We start from the raw sequence: 14,506 nt of genomic DNA on the forward strand, positions 1-14,506 counted from the left end.
CATTTTGAGAAAACAGCCTTTAAAAATATGTATTGTAATTTAAATATATTGACACAAATAGATAAAGTGCTATAAAAGCAACACTTAACAGTGTCTTTTGGGTATTTTCTTTCCACTAGTCTGAAAAAAAAAAAACACTTTATGAAACACCTAAAAGCCCAAAATCTCAAACTTGACAGGTACAAGAAAAAAACAAATTTTGCCTGCAGTGTCTCCCTATGGCAATTCAATTCAATTGAATTGTTTTTCTTTGAAGACAAAACACAATAATTTATGAATAAGTTGTGTTTGGTAAGAAAAGTGGGGAAGAGACAACTATAACCTTTATTTCTGTGGTTAGTTAGTGCATGGGTTAAGTTAAGGTTAGTCTTGCAAATGTGTCTTCATTCTGAACAGAAGACGCCACACCAGAACTGACACATCCTTTATAGAGAAATAGCCACTGTCACTCACCTTCTTCTGACAGGAATATTACTTACAGTCTGGGATAGTGTTATACAGGGCCCTGCCATCAGTTTGAAAATTAATAACATTTTGTTCACCCATTTCAAGAACGGATGGCATGCAAATTTATCATTTCAGAGCCCCACCACCTTATTCCCCCAAGGTTTGTCCGCTCGGTCTCTACTTAGAAATTCTGCATGCTGAAAACCTTCAAGTAGAACATATTGAAGTGCTCAGACAAACCGGCCCTGTTTATGCGGGAGGAAGCAGATAGGCTGTCGGACCCCCAGCGGGCAGGTCCTGAACGGAGAGGAACGATCCTTTAAACTGCCGAGGTGATACCGCTGGATAATGTAGCAAATAAATCAGACAATAGGGTTGAATATTTCATTTCACATCCATATTCCTCATGGGCAGAAATGATGGTGAAATGTAAAAACAGCGATTGCGGCCCCTCTGGAGAGCGAGCGTGTGAGATGCTGTTTTGCTGTTTGAGGATAGAGGAGGTTTGATGGCCCTGCCTGAATCACATCCATCTCTCAGGCAGCTGGAATCGCATCTTTTAATGCAATTGCATGTGATCCCTGTGTCTCCGCAGCCCTGAGAGAGCTGCTCTGCATTCGATTTTACATGGTAAACCTTATTGTTTTAAAGGAAGGAAAAGCATTAATATCATCCTGTGGCTCTAAAACGTGCCCGGACAGTCAAACCAGTCTGTAGAATAGTTGAATGCCACTCCATTAGACAACAAAATATCAAACCAAGTGTTCTTTGAAGACAAATAATGTATAAGGTTTAAAATAACAGATCTATTGTTCTATTAAATCTAAATGTTTTAACCCTTTAACTATTACTCCCATTGTTGAACATAGACTTACATTTTTATCAATTCATAGACAAAAACATTTTGTAATATGATTTTGATGCACATTTTCCATGTTAATGCAATGTCTGATTTTAAAATGATTTTCAAAGGATGAATTTTGAGATTTTAAGTTTTCAACTGATATATAATTCCTTATGATTTCTAAAGTGTGATAGGGAAAAAAGCAACGAGGAAGTCTGTTTTTGACAAAGGTTAGAACTTGATCTATTACTTTTCCTACATAATTTGTAACAAAAATATTTAAACAATATCTATTTAGAAGCCTTAGACCTTTCTAACGATATATAGTTTGTCATGATTAGATTAGGATTTATTTGTAATATGAAGTAAATTTAGGCATCCCACTGAGGGGACAGTGACGGTTAAAGGATAGAAATTTGTTTAAAATAATAAAATCATAATAAATAGCTAAATAAAAGGAAAACATTTAATAAAAAGTTATGGAATAAAAGAGCAAAGCTGAAAAAAGTAGTGGATAACAGTGAATTTAGTTCTGAGAATATAATAATGATTTAATATTTTGGGGGCCACGTTTTGGACATGATTTGCATTAATTAGTTCATTTTAATAATGCTGCATAGCTTTTGTCTCCACATTGTTATATCTGTATTAATTATAATCTGCATTTCACAGTTCATGAAGAGGACCATAATATTGCAGGGAAAATACCACATTTTATTTATAATAAAAAAAAAATTAAAAGACTGTTTAAATAAATCATTTTATGACTACAGGGAAATGATGAAAAGATATTAATATGGTAACAGGGTTTTTTAATTATTTACTATTTATTTATGATGTTGCATGAAGTGGTTTGTATATTATCTCAAAGAAAATATTGTAATTGTAAATCTGAAACACAAGGTAATTTTTTATTTTGGAGTTTGAAAATATTTATTTACATGTTGCTGATTTATTGTCTTTGCTTACGTGTTTTGGTTGTATTATTAACACAAAATAAAAAATTGAATGAAACGAAAAGGGAAGAAGAAAAATTAAAGATATAGTGGAGACACAATTAAGTGTAAAAAAAATAAATAATATAGGATAATGAATGACTGGCCTTTTTTATTTTGTGTACACTCTTAAAAACAAAGGTTTTTTAAAAGGTTCTTCAAGCGATGCCATGGAAGAACCATTTTTAGTTCCACAAAGAACCATTCAGTAAAAGGTTCTTTAAAGAACCATTTCTAGCTTACGTTTTTATAATACGAATAACCTTTTTTGCCACAAAGAATCTTTTGTGAAACAGAAAGGTTCTTCAGATGTTAAAGGTTCTTTATGGAACCATTTAGAAAAAAAGTTCTTCTATGGCATCATGAAGCACCTTTTTATTTTTAAGAGTGTATGATAAAAAAAAAAAAAAAGTCAAATGCCAGCATCCTTTTCTTTTTCTTTTTAGAAATCAACATGAGGCTTAAAGTGAAGATTGTTGCTGGAGATGACATCATTTCCTCTGAACTCCGTTATGACTTCCTGCCCTGATTCTTTGGTTTTCTCTGATTCACCTTCCCAGCTGCCCTCCTGCAATCTCTCACCTCCTCCTCATAAACTTCCAGCTCATTTTCCGCCATCTGCTTCAGCATCTGCTTTGGGGGCAGATAGAAGAATGAAAAAATGGTCATGAAACCGACCGTCTTCCTTCTTTCTTTCTTCTAGATCCTTGTATTATTTCCTCCTCTCATCTCTCGTTGTGTCATCTATTCTTTGTCATGCCTTCACTTCTTAAGCCTCCTTTAAAGTTTAATTCAACATTTAAACCTGAACCCCCTCAGTGTATAGGGTGCCTTACAAACAAGAAGAAAAGGGTTTTTACTTTTTCATTTGCTTTGGAGGGTCACTTCCTTTCCATGTCCAGTCCGTTTGGTCAGTAGGCACAGTCAACAGAAGGCACAATAGATCAAAAAAAGTGTTATTGTAATATTTGGACAAAAGCTTGGGGTGTTTTCAGAGGGAAAGCCAGCAAAACAGACTGTGTGGCTCCCCAATCCAAAGCTTCCTCCTTCTTTTCCCTTTGAGGGTGGCAGACAATGGGACAGAGCACTTTAAAAGTGAGGGGAACAGACCCATGAGGATTACACATTCTTGAGGAGGCCCTGGGTATCACTAATACCTCAGCTGTTTTTGGTACATACACACTGAAAGTTTTGAAAGTTGTTGCACAGTGGTTTGAATTGTTTGAGTTTGATTCCACCCTCTTTCAGATTTTTAAGATTTTTTTCTTAGTCTCTAATGCTCAAAAAGGTTTCCAACAAAAATGTAAGCAGCAAAACCTGTTTCATCATTGATAATAATACGAAATTAAGACATTTCTTGAGCAGCAAATCAGCATATTAGAATAATTTCTGAATGATCACGAGGCACTGAAGGACTGGAGTAATGATGCTGAAATTCAAAATTACATCACAGTCATAAATTATATTCTCAAATATATTCACATAAAAAAACAGTTATTTTCAACTGTAATAATATTTCACAATTTATTTTATCAAATAAATGCTGTCTTTGTGAGCATAAGAGACATTTTTCAGAAACACTAAAAATCTTAAAGAGACCAAACTTATGAACCATATTATATATATTCTAGTCTCCAAGAAACACCCAATTCTGTTACAGTTCAATACATTTTTAAAGAATCATAATGATTCAATTATTCATGGCAGTCATTTGTTGTTTCTGAATGAATCAGCTTCTTTTTTTTTTTTTAATTGGTTAAGTAAATTATTCAATTACTCACTTATAAAAAAAATGTTTCTGAATGACTCAATGTTTTTGAACAATTCAGTTGAATGATTCCATGAATCCCTCATAGAGACATACATTTAGCGCCACCTACTGGTGTAACTTGCAGAACTATGTGTTTTAATTACAGGCGTTTAATTACTTGAGTTTGATTCCACCCTCTTTAAGATTTTTAAGAATTTGCTCACCAAGGTTTCCAACAAAATTTAAGCAGCAAAACCTGTTTCAACATTGAGAATAATAAGAAATTAAGACATTTCTTGAGCAGCATATTAGAATAATTTCTGAATTATCATGTGGCACTGAAGACTGGAGTAATGATGGAAATTCAGATTTATATCGCAGTTATAAATTATATTTTTAAATATATTCACATAGAATTTTCATTTGTAATAATATTTCACAATTTTACTGTTTTTATGGCATTTTTTTATCAAATAAATGCTGTCTTTGTGAGCATAAGAGACATTTTTCAGAAACACCAAAAATCTTAAAGAGACCAAACTTATGAACCATATTATATATATATTCTAGTCTCCAAGAAACACCCAATTCTGTTACAGTTCAATACATTTTTAAAGAATCATAATGATTCAGTTATTCAAGGCAGTCATTTGTTGTTTCTGAATGAATCAGCTTTTTTTTTTTTAAATTGGTTAAGTAAATTATTCAATTACTCACTTATAAAAAAAAATGTTTCTGAATGACTCAATGTTTTTGAATAATTCAGTTGAATGATTCCATGAATCCCTCATAGAGACATACATTTAGCGCCACCTACTGGTGTAACTTGCAGAACTATGTGTTTTAATTACAGGCGTTTAATTACTTGAGTTTGATTCCACCCTCTTTAAGATTTTTAAGAATTTGCTCACCAAGGTTTCCAACAAAATTTAAGCAGCAAAACCTGTTTCAACATTGAGAATAATAAGAAATTAAGACATTTCTCGAGCAGCATATTAGAATAATTTCTGAATTATCATGTGGCACTGAAGACTGGAGTAATGATGGAAATTCAGATTTATATCGCAGTTATAAATTATATTTTTAAATATATTCACATAGAATTTTCATTTGTAATAATATTTCACAATTTTACTGTTTTTATGGCATTTTTTTTATCAAATAAATGCAGTCTTTGTGAGCATAAGAGGAATTTTTCAGAAACATTGAAAATCTTAAAGAGACCAAACTTATGAACCATATCACATATATTCTAGTCTCCAAGAAACACCCAACACTGTTACAGTTCAATATTTTTTAACGAATCATAATGATTCAATTATTCAAGGCAGTCACTTGTTACTTGTTATTTCTAAATGAATCAGCTTTAAAAAAATAAAAAAATAAAAAAATGGTTAAGTAAATGATTCAATTACTCACCTATAAAAAAGTTTCTGAATCTAACTGTATATGTTATATTGTCCAGGAATCATATACTGTTAGTGTTCAATGAATTTTTAATGAATCATATCAGTAAATGATTCAATGACTCAAGGCAGTCACTTGTTATTTCTAAATGAATCAGCTTTTAAAAAAAAAAAAAATGGTTAAGTAAATGATTCAATTACTCACCTATAAAAAAGTTTCTGAATCGAACTGTATGTTATATTCTCCAGGAATCATATACTGTTAGTGTTCAATGAATTTTTAATGAATCATATCAGTAAATGATTCAATGACTCAAGGCAGTCGCTTGTTTAGTTTCTAAATGAATCAAAGTTTTTGAACAAATCGGTTGAGTGAATGATTCAATCACTCACTAATAAATAATTCCATTTCTGAACGAATCAATGTTTTTGAAAGATTCAGTTGAATGAATGATTCCATAAATCACTCATATGGGACAATCACTTATCGCCACCTACTGGTGTAACAATATAACTTGCAGAACTATGTATTTTATTTACTGTATATGAAGAGTCATGGTGGTTTTCAGCGGTGGTTGATGATAAGATTAAATTAAATGTACTTCTGCATTATATTTGAAAAACTAATGGCATGTAAATCTGTGGGACGTGCATTTTAATATGATACATATGGCACCAGAGTGATGATTTGGAGGTGCAGGATCAAATTTGCTAGTGCAGTGAGCTGATGTACTTACATGGCCATTTGTTTAGCAAACCGTGGTAAGTTTCAGTTCTTTCTTTTGCAGTCTCTCTCTCTCTAAGGGCCAGCTTCATAATTGTGATGAGGAGGAGATGCCTCTGGCGATTCCTGTGCAAATAAATAAAAGCTGACATAGTCCTTTCCGCAGATCCTCTCTCTGCCTCTGTGCCCCCTCGTGAGATTACCCTGCAACAACAATTATTGCAAATGTCAGTGATTCGTGCCCAGAGGGCCTCAGGCAAATGAGGATTAAATCTTTAACACAGTGAGGAATTAAAATATGCTGCTCTAGACGAGGGGATGCGAGGTGGTCTTCGCCATCAGAGGCGGTTTTGGCTGAGTGGTGTTTTCCTTTTCTAAGTCAGGCATTATGCGCAGTGTGTTACTCCCCCTGATGGCTGTTAACCCCGCTGTAAGAGGGGCAGCGCGTTTGATCATGAAGGGAAACTGAGCAGAGGACACACTCGTGCAGTGAGTGGATGCGTGTCAGAGGAGAGAAGAAAGATCATGGCCTGCAGCTTAGACGCGGAGTCATGTGACCGAAGTTAGCAATTTGTTGTGAACATGTTCTGAATTGTAAATCAAAGAAATTCAACACAGTGAATGAATTGGGGAATGAAAGGTATTTTAGACCCTGATCTACAAAAGTTTATTGAAATGGTTAATAAAAAACGGAAAGTTATTTCAAAACCGTAAAATTAAATAAAATTTACATATGCACAATCCCATCTACAAAACCTATTAACCTTCAACGGCTCAATTCAATTTGTTATAATTGATAGTTTTTAAAAAATGTACTAAATATGTTAAATTTAAAAATAAAATATTGAAATATAATTAAAATTTTACAGTTACATTTACAGTGTTCTTTGTAAAACTGTTAAATTTAATTAAATTAGATTTTATTTGTGATACAATTCAAAGTGTATGTATAAAACGTAGAAATATATAAATTAAATTTATTAGGTGTAATTTCATGTGTAAGACCTATAAACCTTCAAAGGCTCAATTCAATTTGTGTTAAATTTCAAAATGTATTAAGTATATATTATTGTAGAAATTCATAAACTATATTTAATATAAATTTCAATAGGTGATCTTTAACACTTCTAAACCTTCAAAAGCATATTATGGTACAATACGTATGATACCGACATTGTTATTGAACTAAACTGAATCAACATTTAACTAAATTGAGATGAATAATGACACTATTACACTAAAAATAAAGGTGCTTCACGATGGCAAATAAGAACGTTTTTTTTTTTCTAAATGGTTCCATAAAGAACCTTAAACATTTGAAGAACCTTTCTGTTTCACAAAAGGTTCTTTGTGGTGAAAGAGGGTTCTTCAGATAATAAAAAGGTAAGAAAAAATGGTTCTGTAAAGAACCAAAATGATTGTTCTATGGCATTGCTTGAAGAACCTTTTAAAGTACCTATATTTTTTAAGAGTGTAATATTTAGTTTTATATTATAAGGAATAAGACCCCTGTCATTACATGCAAAAATCTAGTTTCACATATGATTACACATGATTTTTGCCACTTTAAATGCAAAGGTGTGCTGACATGAAGCCCATATAAATCAGGAAATAATCAGTTGTTACCTGCACATAATAATTAAATAATCTCTCTCCCTTAATATCTATATATTCAAAGTGAGAAAATTATGATATTTTGCTAGTCAGCAAACGGTAAGGTTGAATGAGTAAATGGGCAGTTTGCGCAGAATTGCCCAGAAGTCATAAACATTCTTAATTACCTTGCTCAGCCAACCTCAGTGTGGACTTTCCTGTTTTAAAGAAATCAAGGCAAAGGTGCATATCCCTGTGAACTCATCCAACTAGTTTGGTAATTACCTAATCTTCCAACAAAATAGTCACTTTAGTGTGTTCGTCATTTTAATAATCACTATTTTATTAGCCAGTGCTGGCTGCTGTTTGCATAGTAACATAGCATGGTGGATGCAGGCCATCCCAGATCCTCTTATCAAGAGACAATGAGAGTGTGTCAAGAGTTCAAGTGCTGTCAGAGGAGGTGGAACACTGTGTATATTGAGAATAAGTGTGCGGAGAGGCCTGTTTTCCATTTTAATTGTAAAACAGATAAACGCTAAACACTCCTCAAGAATAAATGACTTCTGAGTAATTATTGTCTAATAGCTCTCCTCCCTCGGGAGCTGTTTACGTGGCCCAGATGGCTACCAAAATGGGATTTAGGGAGAAAATTGACAACATTATTCACCCAGGCATTATCAATTACCTGGGTATCAATTGTACTGTAATCAAGTTGAATATGAGGAGGGATTCTAAGAGTCACCGTAATTAAACCTTTTTGAGACTGTGGACATTTGGGTGTCGTTCGTTATTGAGATTTATAAGGCAGCGCAGGACAGCCCTCCTTCTTTTGTGCGTAATGGATGAATGTTGAGCAGAAGACACGGATAGTCCATAAAGAACAAAGACAATGGCTTTTATGTACCATGTACGGGATCCATTACCACGGACAGCCTCGGCAGGGCAAAACATAGCCGCCGCTATTAAACCGAAGCACCGCAATTCCCCACGAGCATTGCCGAGAAGCTACATTAGATCCTGGTTTAGTAGCCTCATTAGAGAGCTTTAATTAACCTACTCAACTCAAGTGTGACTTTCATTTTCCAGAGAGCTAGGTGCTTTATTTGTGTTTTATGCCATACTGTAGCTCTATATGATCATGACGATCATTCTAACCTGTATGTGAAAAGCTAATGGCTTTAGTATGATAATTTGTGGCATTGAGGTTAAAATCTCTATTGTTGCTCCATTTTTGCTGCATGAAAGCGTAAATTTTCATTTCTGTTCAACTGTTCCTTTAAAGAATTGGAAAAACAACTTTACACACAAGATGATCGCAATGTGATTTTTAGGCACTTTATCTCACTGATTCAACCTCTCACAGAATGACAGAAAGTGGCCTTTTTTAATTAAACACTCCAAACAGCATTATTTCATCAAATATAATCCAAACATATTGATGACACTGATAAATGCTTATAAATCCAAGCGTTTCTCATAAGATTTGTGAACCTGAGAGCACAATTAGACCGCTAGATCATAATTCCTTTTAATTTCCTCTTGACGTGGAGAGGTTTCTAGTTAGTTAATTAAAATCATAGCAGTGTAAATGATTTGTTCAGGGCTTGTGACAGTGATATATATTACACCCTTCATCCTCAGTTGGTCTGACTGGCTAATTAATCAGTATTATTTATGCAAGAACATTATGTGTAATAACTTGATTTATCACAACAGTACGGCTGCGGAATCATTATAGGCATTTAAGAGGAAAAAAAATTATTTCAAGTACTTCTGCTTCAGATATAGGTATATGCATAGAGAAGTTTTAATCACTTGCATAAAATAGTCCAACAGGATAAACGTTGGACTTATAACTAAACTGACCAATCATATTACATATTCAAATTGCACAAAGGTTGTTTGGCACAAGGGTTATAAATAAATTAAATTGCTAAAATAATTTAGGCAATAATACCTCAAATTGTCTGAGAACATAAAAAAGCTGTTTGCAATTACTTTCCTGTCTTTAGTGACTTATTTTCAGCTATTTCCAATTTGTAATGTAGGCCTATTAATATCCATGACTTTTTTATTTCATTTATTTACTTATTCTTTTAGGCTATTTGGTTTCTCATTGTTGATTTTTACTGTTTGTGTTTTCTTTTTCTTTTCTTTTTTTGAGTATTAAAAAAATAAAGTTAAGTTTGTGTCTTTCGTATAACAAATCACTGTCAGAGGTAACCATTCAAACCAATCAGTTTTCAGTATCACATTAAAGGATAACTATTGCCAAAATGCATCATGGGCTGTTTTTTTATTTTATTTTTTTTTTACTGTAAACGAGACAAACTTATATCTAAAAGCGTGATTACGACAAACGAGCCGTTTTTGAGATTGACCGTGATTTCGTTTTGTGGTCAATGGCCGGTGAATGGGAGTTCTAGGGGCATAACTTTGAGCGCATCAAAATCGATATTTTCGACACACCATGAAAATTTGCTCGAAGTATCGCCTGGGTCTCTACACATGAACTCCAGCATTGAGAACATTGTTTGTGTACACAGAGTTTACTAAAAAGAAAGATTTTGAACAACTCACTTTCACTGTTTGGGTTTCCGCTCACAGCCATCTTGCCAGTCAGGAGGTGAAAACTAAATCACGGTCAATCTCAAAAACGGTTTGTTTGTCGTAATTATGCTTTTAGATATAAGTTTGTCTCGTTTACAGTAAAAAAAAAAAAAAAAAAACAGCCCAGGTTGCATTTTGGCAATAGTTATCCTTTAATGCGTCATCAAACCTGCTGGTAAATAAAAACTTAAGACAAATTATCACTGGAATTTAAAAATGAATGACAACTCTCAAACCAAGGGAGACTGTAAGACAGGACTATATATGAGTTCTTTTTCTCAAAGGTGAGTAGATGTTAGATATAATGGGGCTCTCCATTAATGTATCAATAGCTGCATTTCCATTACCCCTTAAATTGCGCAAAATGAAATTGAAAATTGAAAATACGCCTAATGGAAATGCGTCAATTGCTCAAAAACTCCCATATATCGCCAAAAAGTTTTTACGCTTGCATGAGGTGGTTTTTCAGGCAATTCGAATATTTCGCAAAACAGCAATTAAAACTTTTTTTTTTTCGCATTTACGGGTCACATTCGATTAAATATAGCCAAAATCCCACAAAAATCCGTTGTCATGACAGATCGCGAGAGGAAAAATAATATTTTAGTTGGATAACACAGGTTAATGGAAACACTGTCATTTCGCAATATCTTTTATTCGACATTTATAAAACATCGCCAAAGTTTTGCGCAAATCTGTAATGGAAACACGCCTAGTGTTTGTAACGTTTGGTGCTGGGTGATTTGTTCGATTGATTTACTATATTGACTGTTGTTTTCCCAAATAACACATGTACGTTTGCAAGATGTCTGTTAAAGATCTCTTGATCTGGAAAGCATCTGCTGTGTACAAATGTCTGGCAGATATCTGTAAAATGTCAGTTTTACATACATTCTAATTCATAAACATCTTAAAGACATCTAATAGATGTCTATTTGACATCTGATAGGAAACATCCAATAGACATATTGCAGATGAGCAAACTACATCTTGCAGATGGATTACAGATGTAAATGTAGACGTCAAATAGACGTCTCGAGATGTACGTGTGCTCTCAGGGTTGTTGGTGATTGAAAAGATTATCGTCTTTAATTATCAAGAACCTCTTTGTTTTGGGGTTATCGTGTGCATGTGAGCGTAATTATTAGCAAATATATTAAAACATGCTGCAATCTCGTTATCGGTGCGATCAATATTGTAGGCCTATTTCGTCAATATTACGCCTGGTGGCTTACAAATGGCTAGTTGACATACTGTAAACTTTAACGTGAACTTAATGTTAACTTTACAACTTATTGAATGCACTATAGAAGTATTTCTCACACTACATAGAAAAATTAAACAGCGTTGGGGAATATAGCGGTTTCATTCATTATTGGCTGAGTTAGCCCAATAAGACAGCAGCCGAGTCAGCGTTTGTGTGCACAGTAGTGGCTTGTATCCTGTTTTATAATCTCTCTGCAATTATAATGCCACCGCTAATGAGTTGTCCAAACATTGCATATGCAGTGAATTCTCATGCAAGCAGTATATAAACCTTATGAGAACCAGTTAAAGAGGTTTGTTTTTGTGAGAGCAACTGGAAACTGGACTATTAGATCTCTGACTGCTCAACTGACCATGTCTCTACATCATGAGTCACTTCTGCAGTAAACTTATCAAAACTCACTCTGTATCAGAGCAGTCCACCGCTATCCATCTTGATGATCTCTCTAAGCATTCTAAGCACATATTGTTGATATGTCATAATCAATATAGAGTTGTCCTTGTTGAAGTGCCTGAGAGAGCTGTGTGTGTGTGTGTGTGTGTGTTTGTGACCTTGTGTTTGGAACTGTACTCTTCTGTATTGTGTGGCCTTGAGCACATAAACACATTCTCAATCACCTCAGCAACCCTTTGAGTGACCCGACTACAGCTGTGGCACCTTTACCGTCTCTTTTTGTGCGAGGCACCTTAGAGAGTGATGGCTTGACAGGAAAATAAAGGAATTTATCTTTCTTTGTTAGTTTTGCTTCAGGGGCTTAAGGTCTTGGAAGAAGAACTTGATAAAAGCAAAGAAAGATAAATGCATTAACAGATCTAGGCTTTACCAATGTTATAGTTGTTACAGCTTATTTCTGCATATTCAGAAGCTTAGAAACTTTTCATAAAGGTATGCTTCAGGGTCATTACGTGTCAACTAAAACTACATTTTTGATCTTGCTTATATTTATTCTGAAGAAAGATTGACATGTATAGTGATGAAAGCCATAATATCAAATATCATGGATGAATATTTACTGAGTAATCCACTATTTTGTAGAGGGAGGTCAAAATGACAATTTTCACCTTAGATTCAGTGTCAATTTACAGAGGGGTAAAAATTACTTCAGAAAGATGGCAGCATCATAATCTTATTTTTACACAGAGCTTGGTAGTTATATTAGTAAAATCTGTTGACTTTAGCAATCTTTGTTGCACTACAGTATGTGCCAATGGTGACCATTCAAAAATGGGGAAACAGCACTTTTAAAGTTTTTCCCAAAGTTTGCATGCCTGTAACTCAAGAAGTGTCAGAGATATATTAATGCCCTTTTAGATATTGGGTCTTAACAAGCTTTCCTTTTGGCATCTTTATTTTTAATGCCCCATGAGTTTTGTTTCCAGAGATATTGGAATTTCAATATGGCTCCAGGAGTAAATCGTTAAAAAGTACATTTTCAGTGGCCAAAAACCAAATGTGGGTCAGTTTGCAAAAATATCCAAAAAATCTTTTCTTTTGAAGAGGAATGTCTGAAGAACAAATAATGTTAAAACTAGATGTATCTCGTTTCCTTCTGTCAAGACTACTGAGTGCAATAAATATTCTTTTTCTAATATTTGCATGCCTATAACTCAGGAAGTATTACAAATATTGAAATATGATTTTAGATTGTAGTTGTTAATAAACTTTTCTTTTGGAGTCTTAATTCTCAAGGCTCTACATAATTCAGTCCCAGAGATATGGGAGAAAAACTTCTGAGAAAAACTTAAAGTGCTATTTCCCAAGTAGCGTTCATTACTATCCATGTTTATCTTTCTTTAGGAAAAATAATAGCACAATCAAACATTTGAGCCAGGGAAGTTTTTAAAATTTGGTTGATTTAACACGGAATGACCCTTTAGTGTTTTGATTCTAAGTAAACAGACACATTTTTGTATTATCTTACACAAAGTATGCAAAACTTACCACAACAGAAGCCTAAAAGTTTAGTTTAAGTTCTCTGTATTCTTAAGAAAAAATGTAAAACTAAAAGAAAATGCATTTTTTAATAGACGTTTTATAATAAAACATCTTTAAATTTCTCATTTGAGCAGTAGAGAACAACTCACGGGCGTCGGGAGGGCGGCGAAGACAGAAAGAGGTGTGGTGCAGATGGGGTCAGCAGCAGTGTGGGGTCACCTAGGCCTCACTGGAATGGGGCGTTGGACATGCATGGGTGATCCAGGACAGAAAGGGTGATTACAGAATGATTTGTTGGCCTTTGATCAGTTGTGCCTCTCCTTTAAAGGCCACAGAAACCAGGCTGGCTAGAGCATTGTTGTATTTTAGTATCATTTCTATATTATTATTATTATTATTATTATTATTATTATTATTATTATTATTATTATTATTCAAATTTTATTCATTTGTTTCAGTAATTTTAGTACTTTAACCAACTTAATTTCAGTTAGTTGACATAGAAATATTTCTAAGTTTCATTTTTGTTTTTGATGTGTTCATTATATTTTGTTTTATTTTAGATTTGCAATAATCTACAATAATCTGGACTGTTAATATTCTGTTATCTGGCCTTAAAATTGTTCATCATAAAAAAAAAATAATAATAATAAAACATAAATAAATTCAAAACCCATATAAATATAACAGATTTTTTCAAGGCTGAACTTTTCCGTAATAAGAATTAGAAGTCGACCGATATTGGATTTTACCGATACCGATAGTTAGGTTGGACCACACTTGCCGATATCGATTATTCGACCGATAGTTTTTAAAATGGCTACTGAATGGAACATAAATAGTGCTATACTATTTAAATAAAAAGTAGTTTACTGAACCATATTTTGTAAATGAATAAAAATCTTAATATTAATTATATAGTGATCATTACA

This window comes from Garra rufa, chromosome 22, assembly GCF_049309525.1.
Source record: "Garra rufa chromosome 22, GarRuf1.0, whole genome shotgun sequence".
Lineage (NCBI taxonomy): Eukaryota > Metazoa > Chordata > Actinopteri > Cypriniformes > Cyprinidae > Garra > Garra rufa.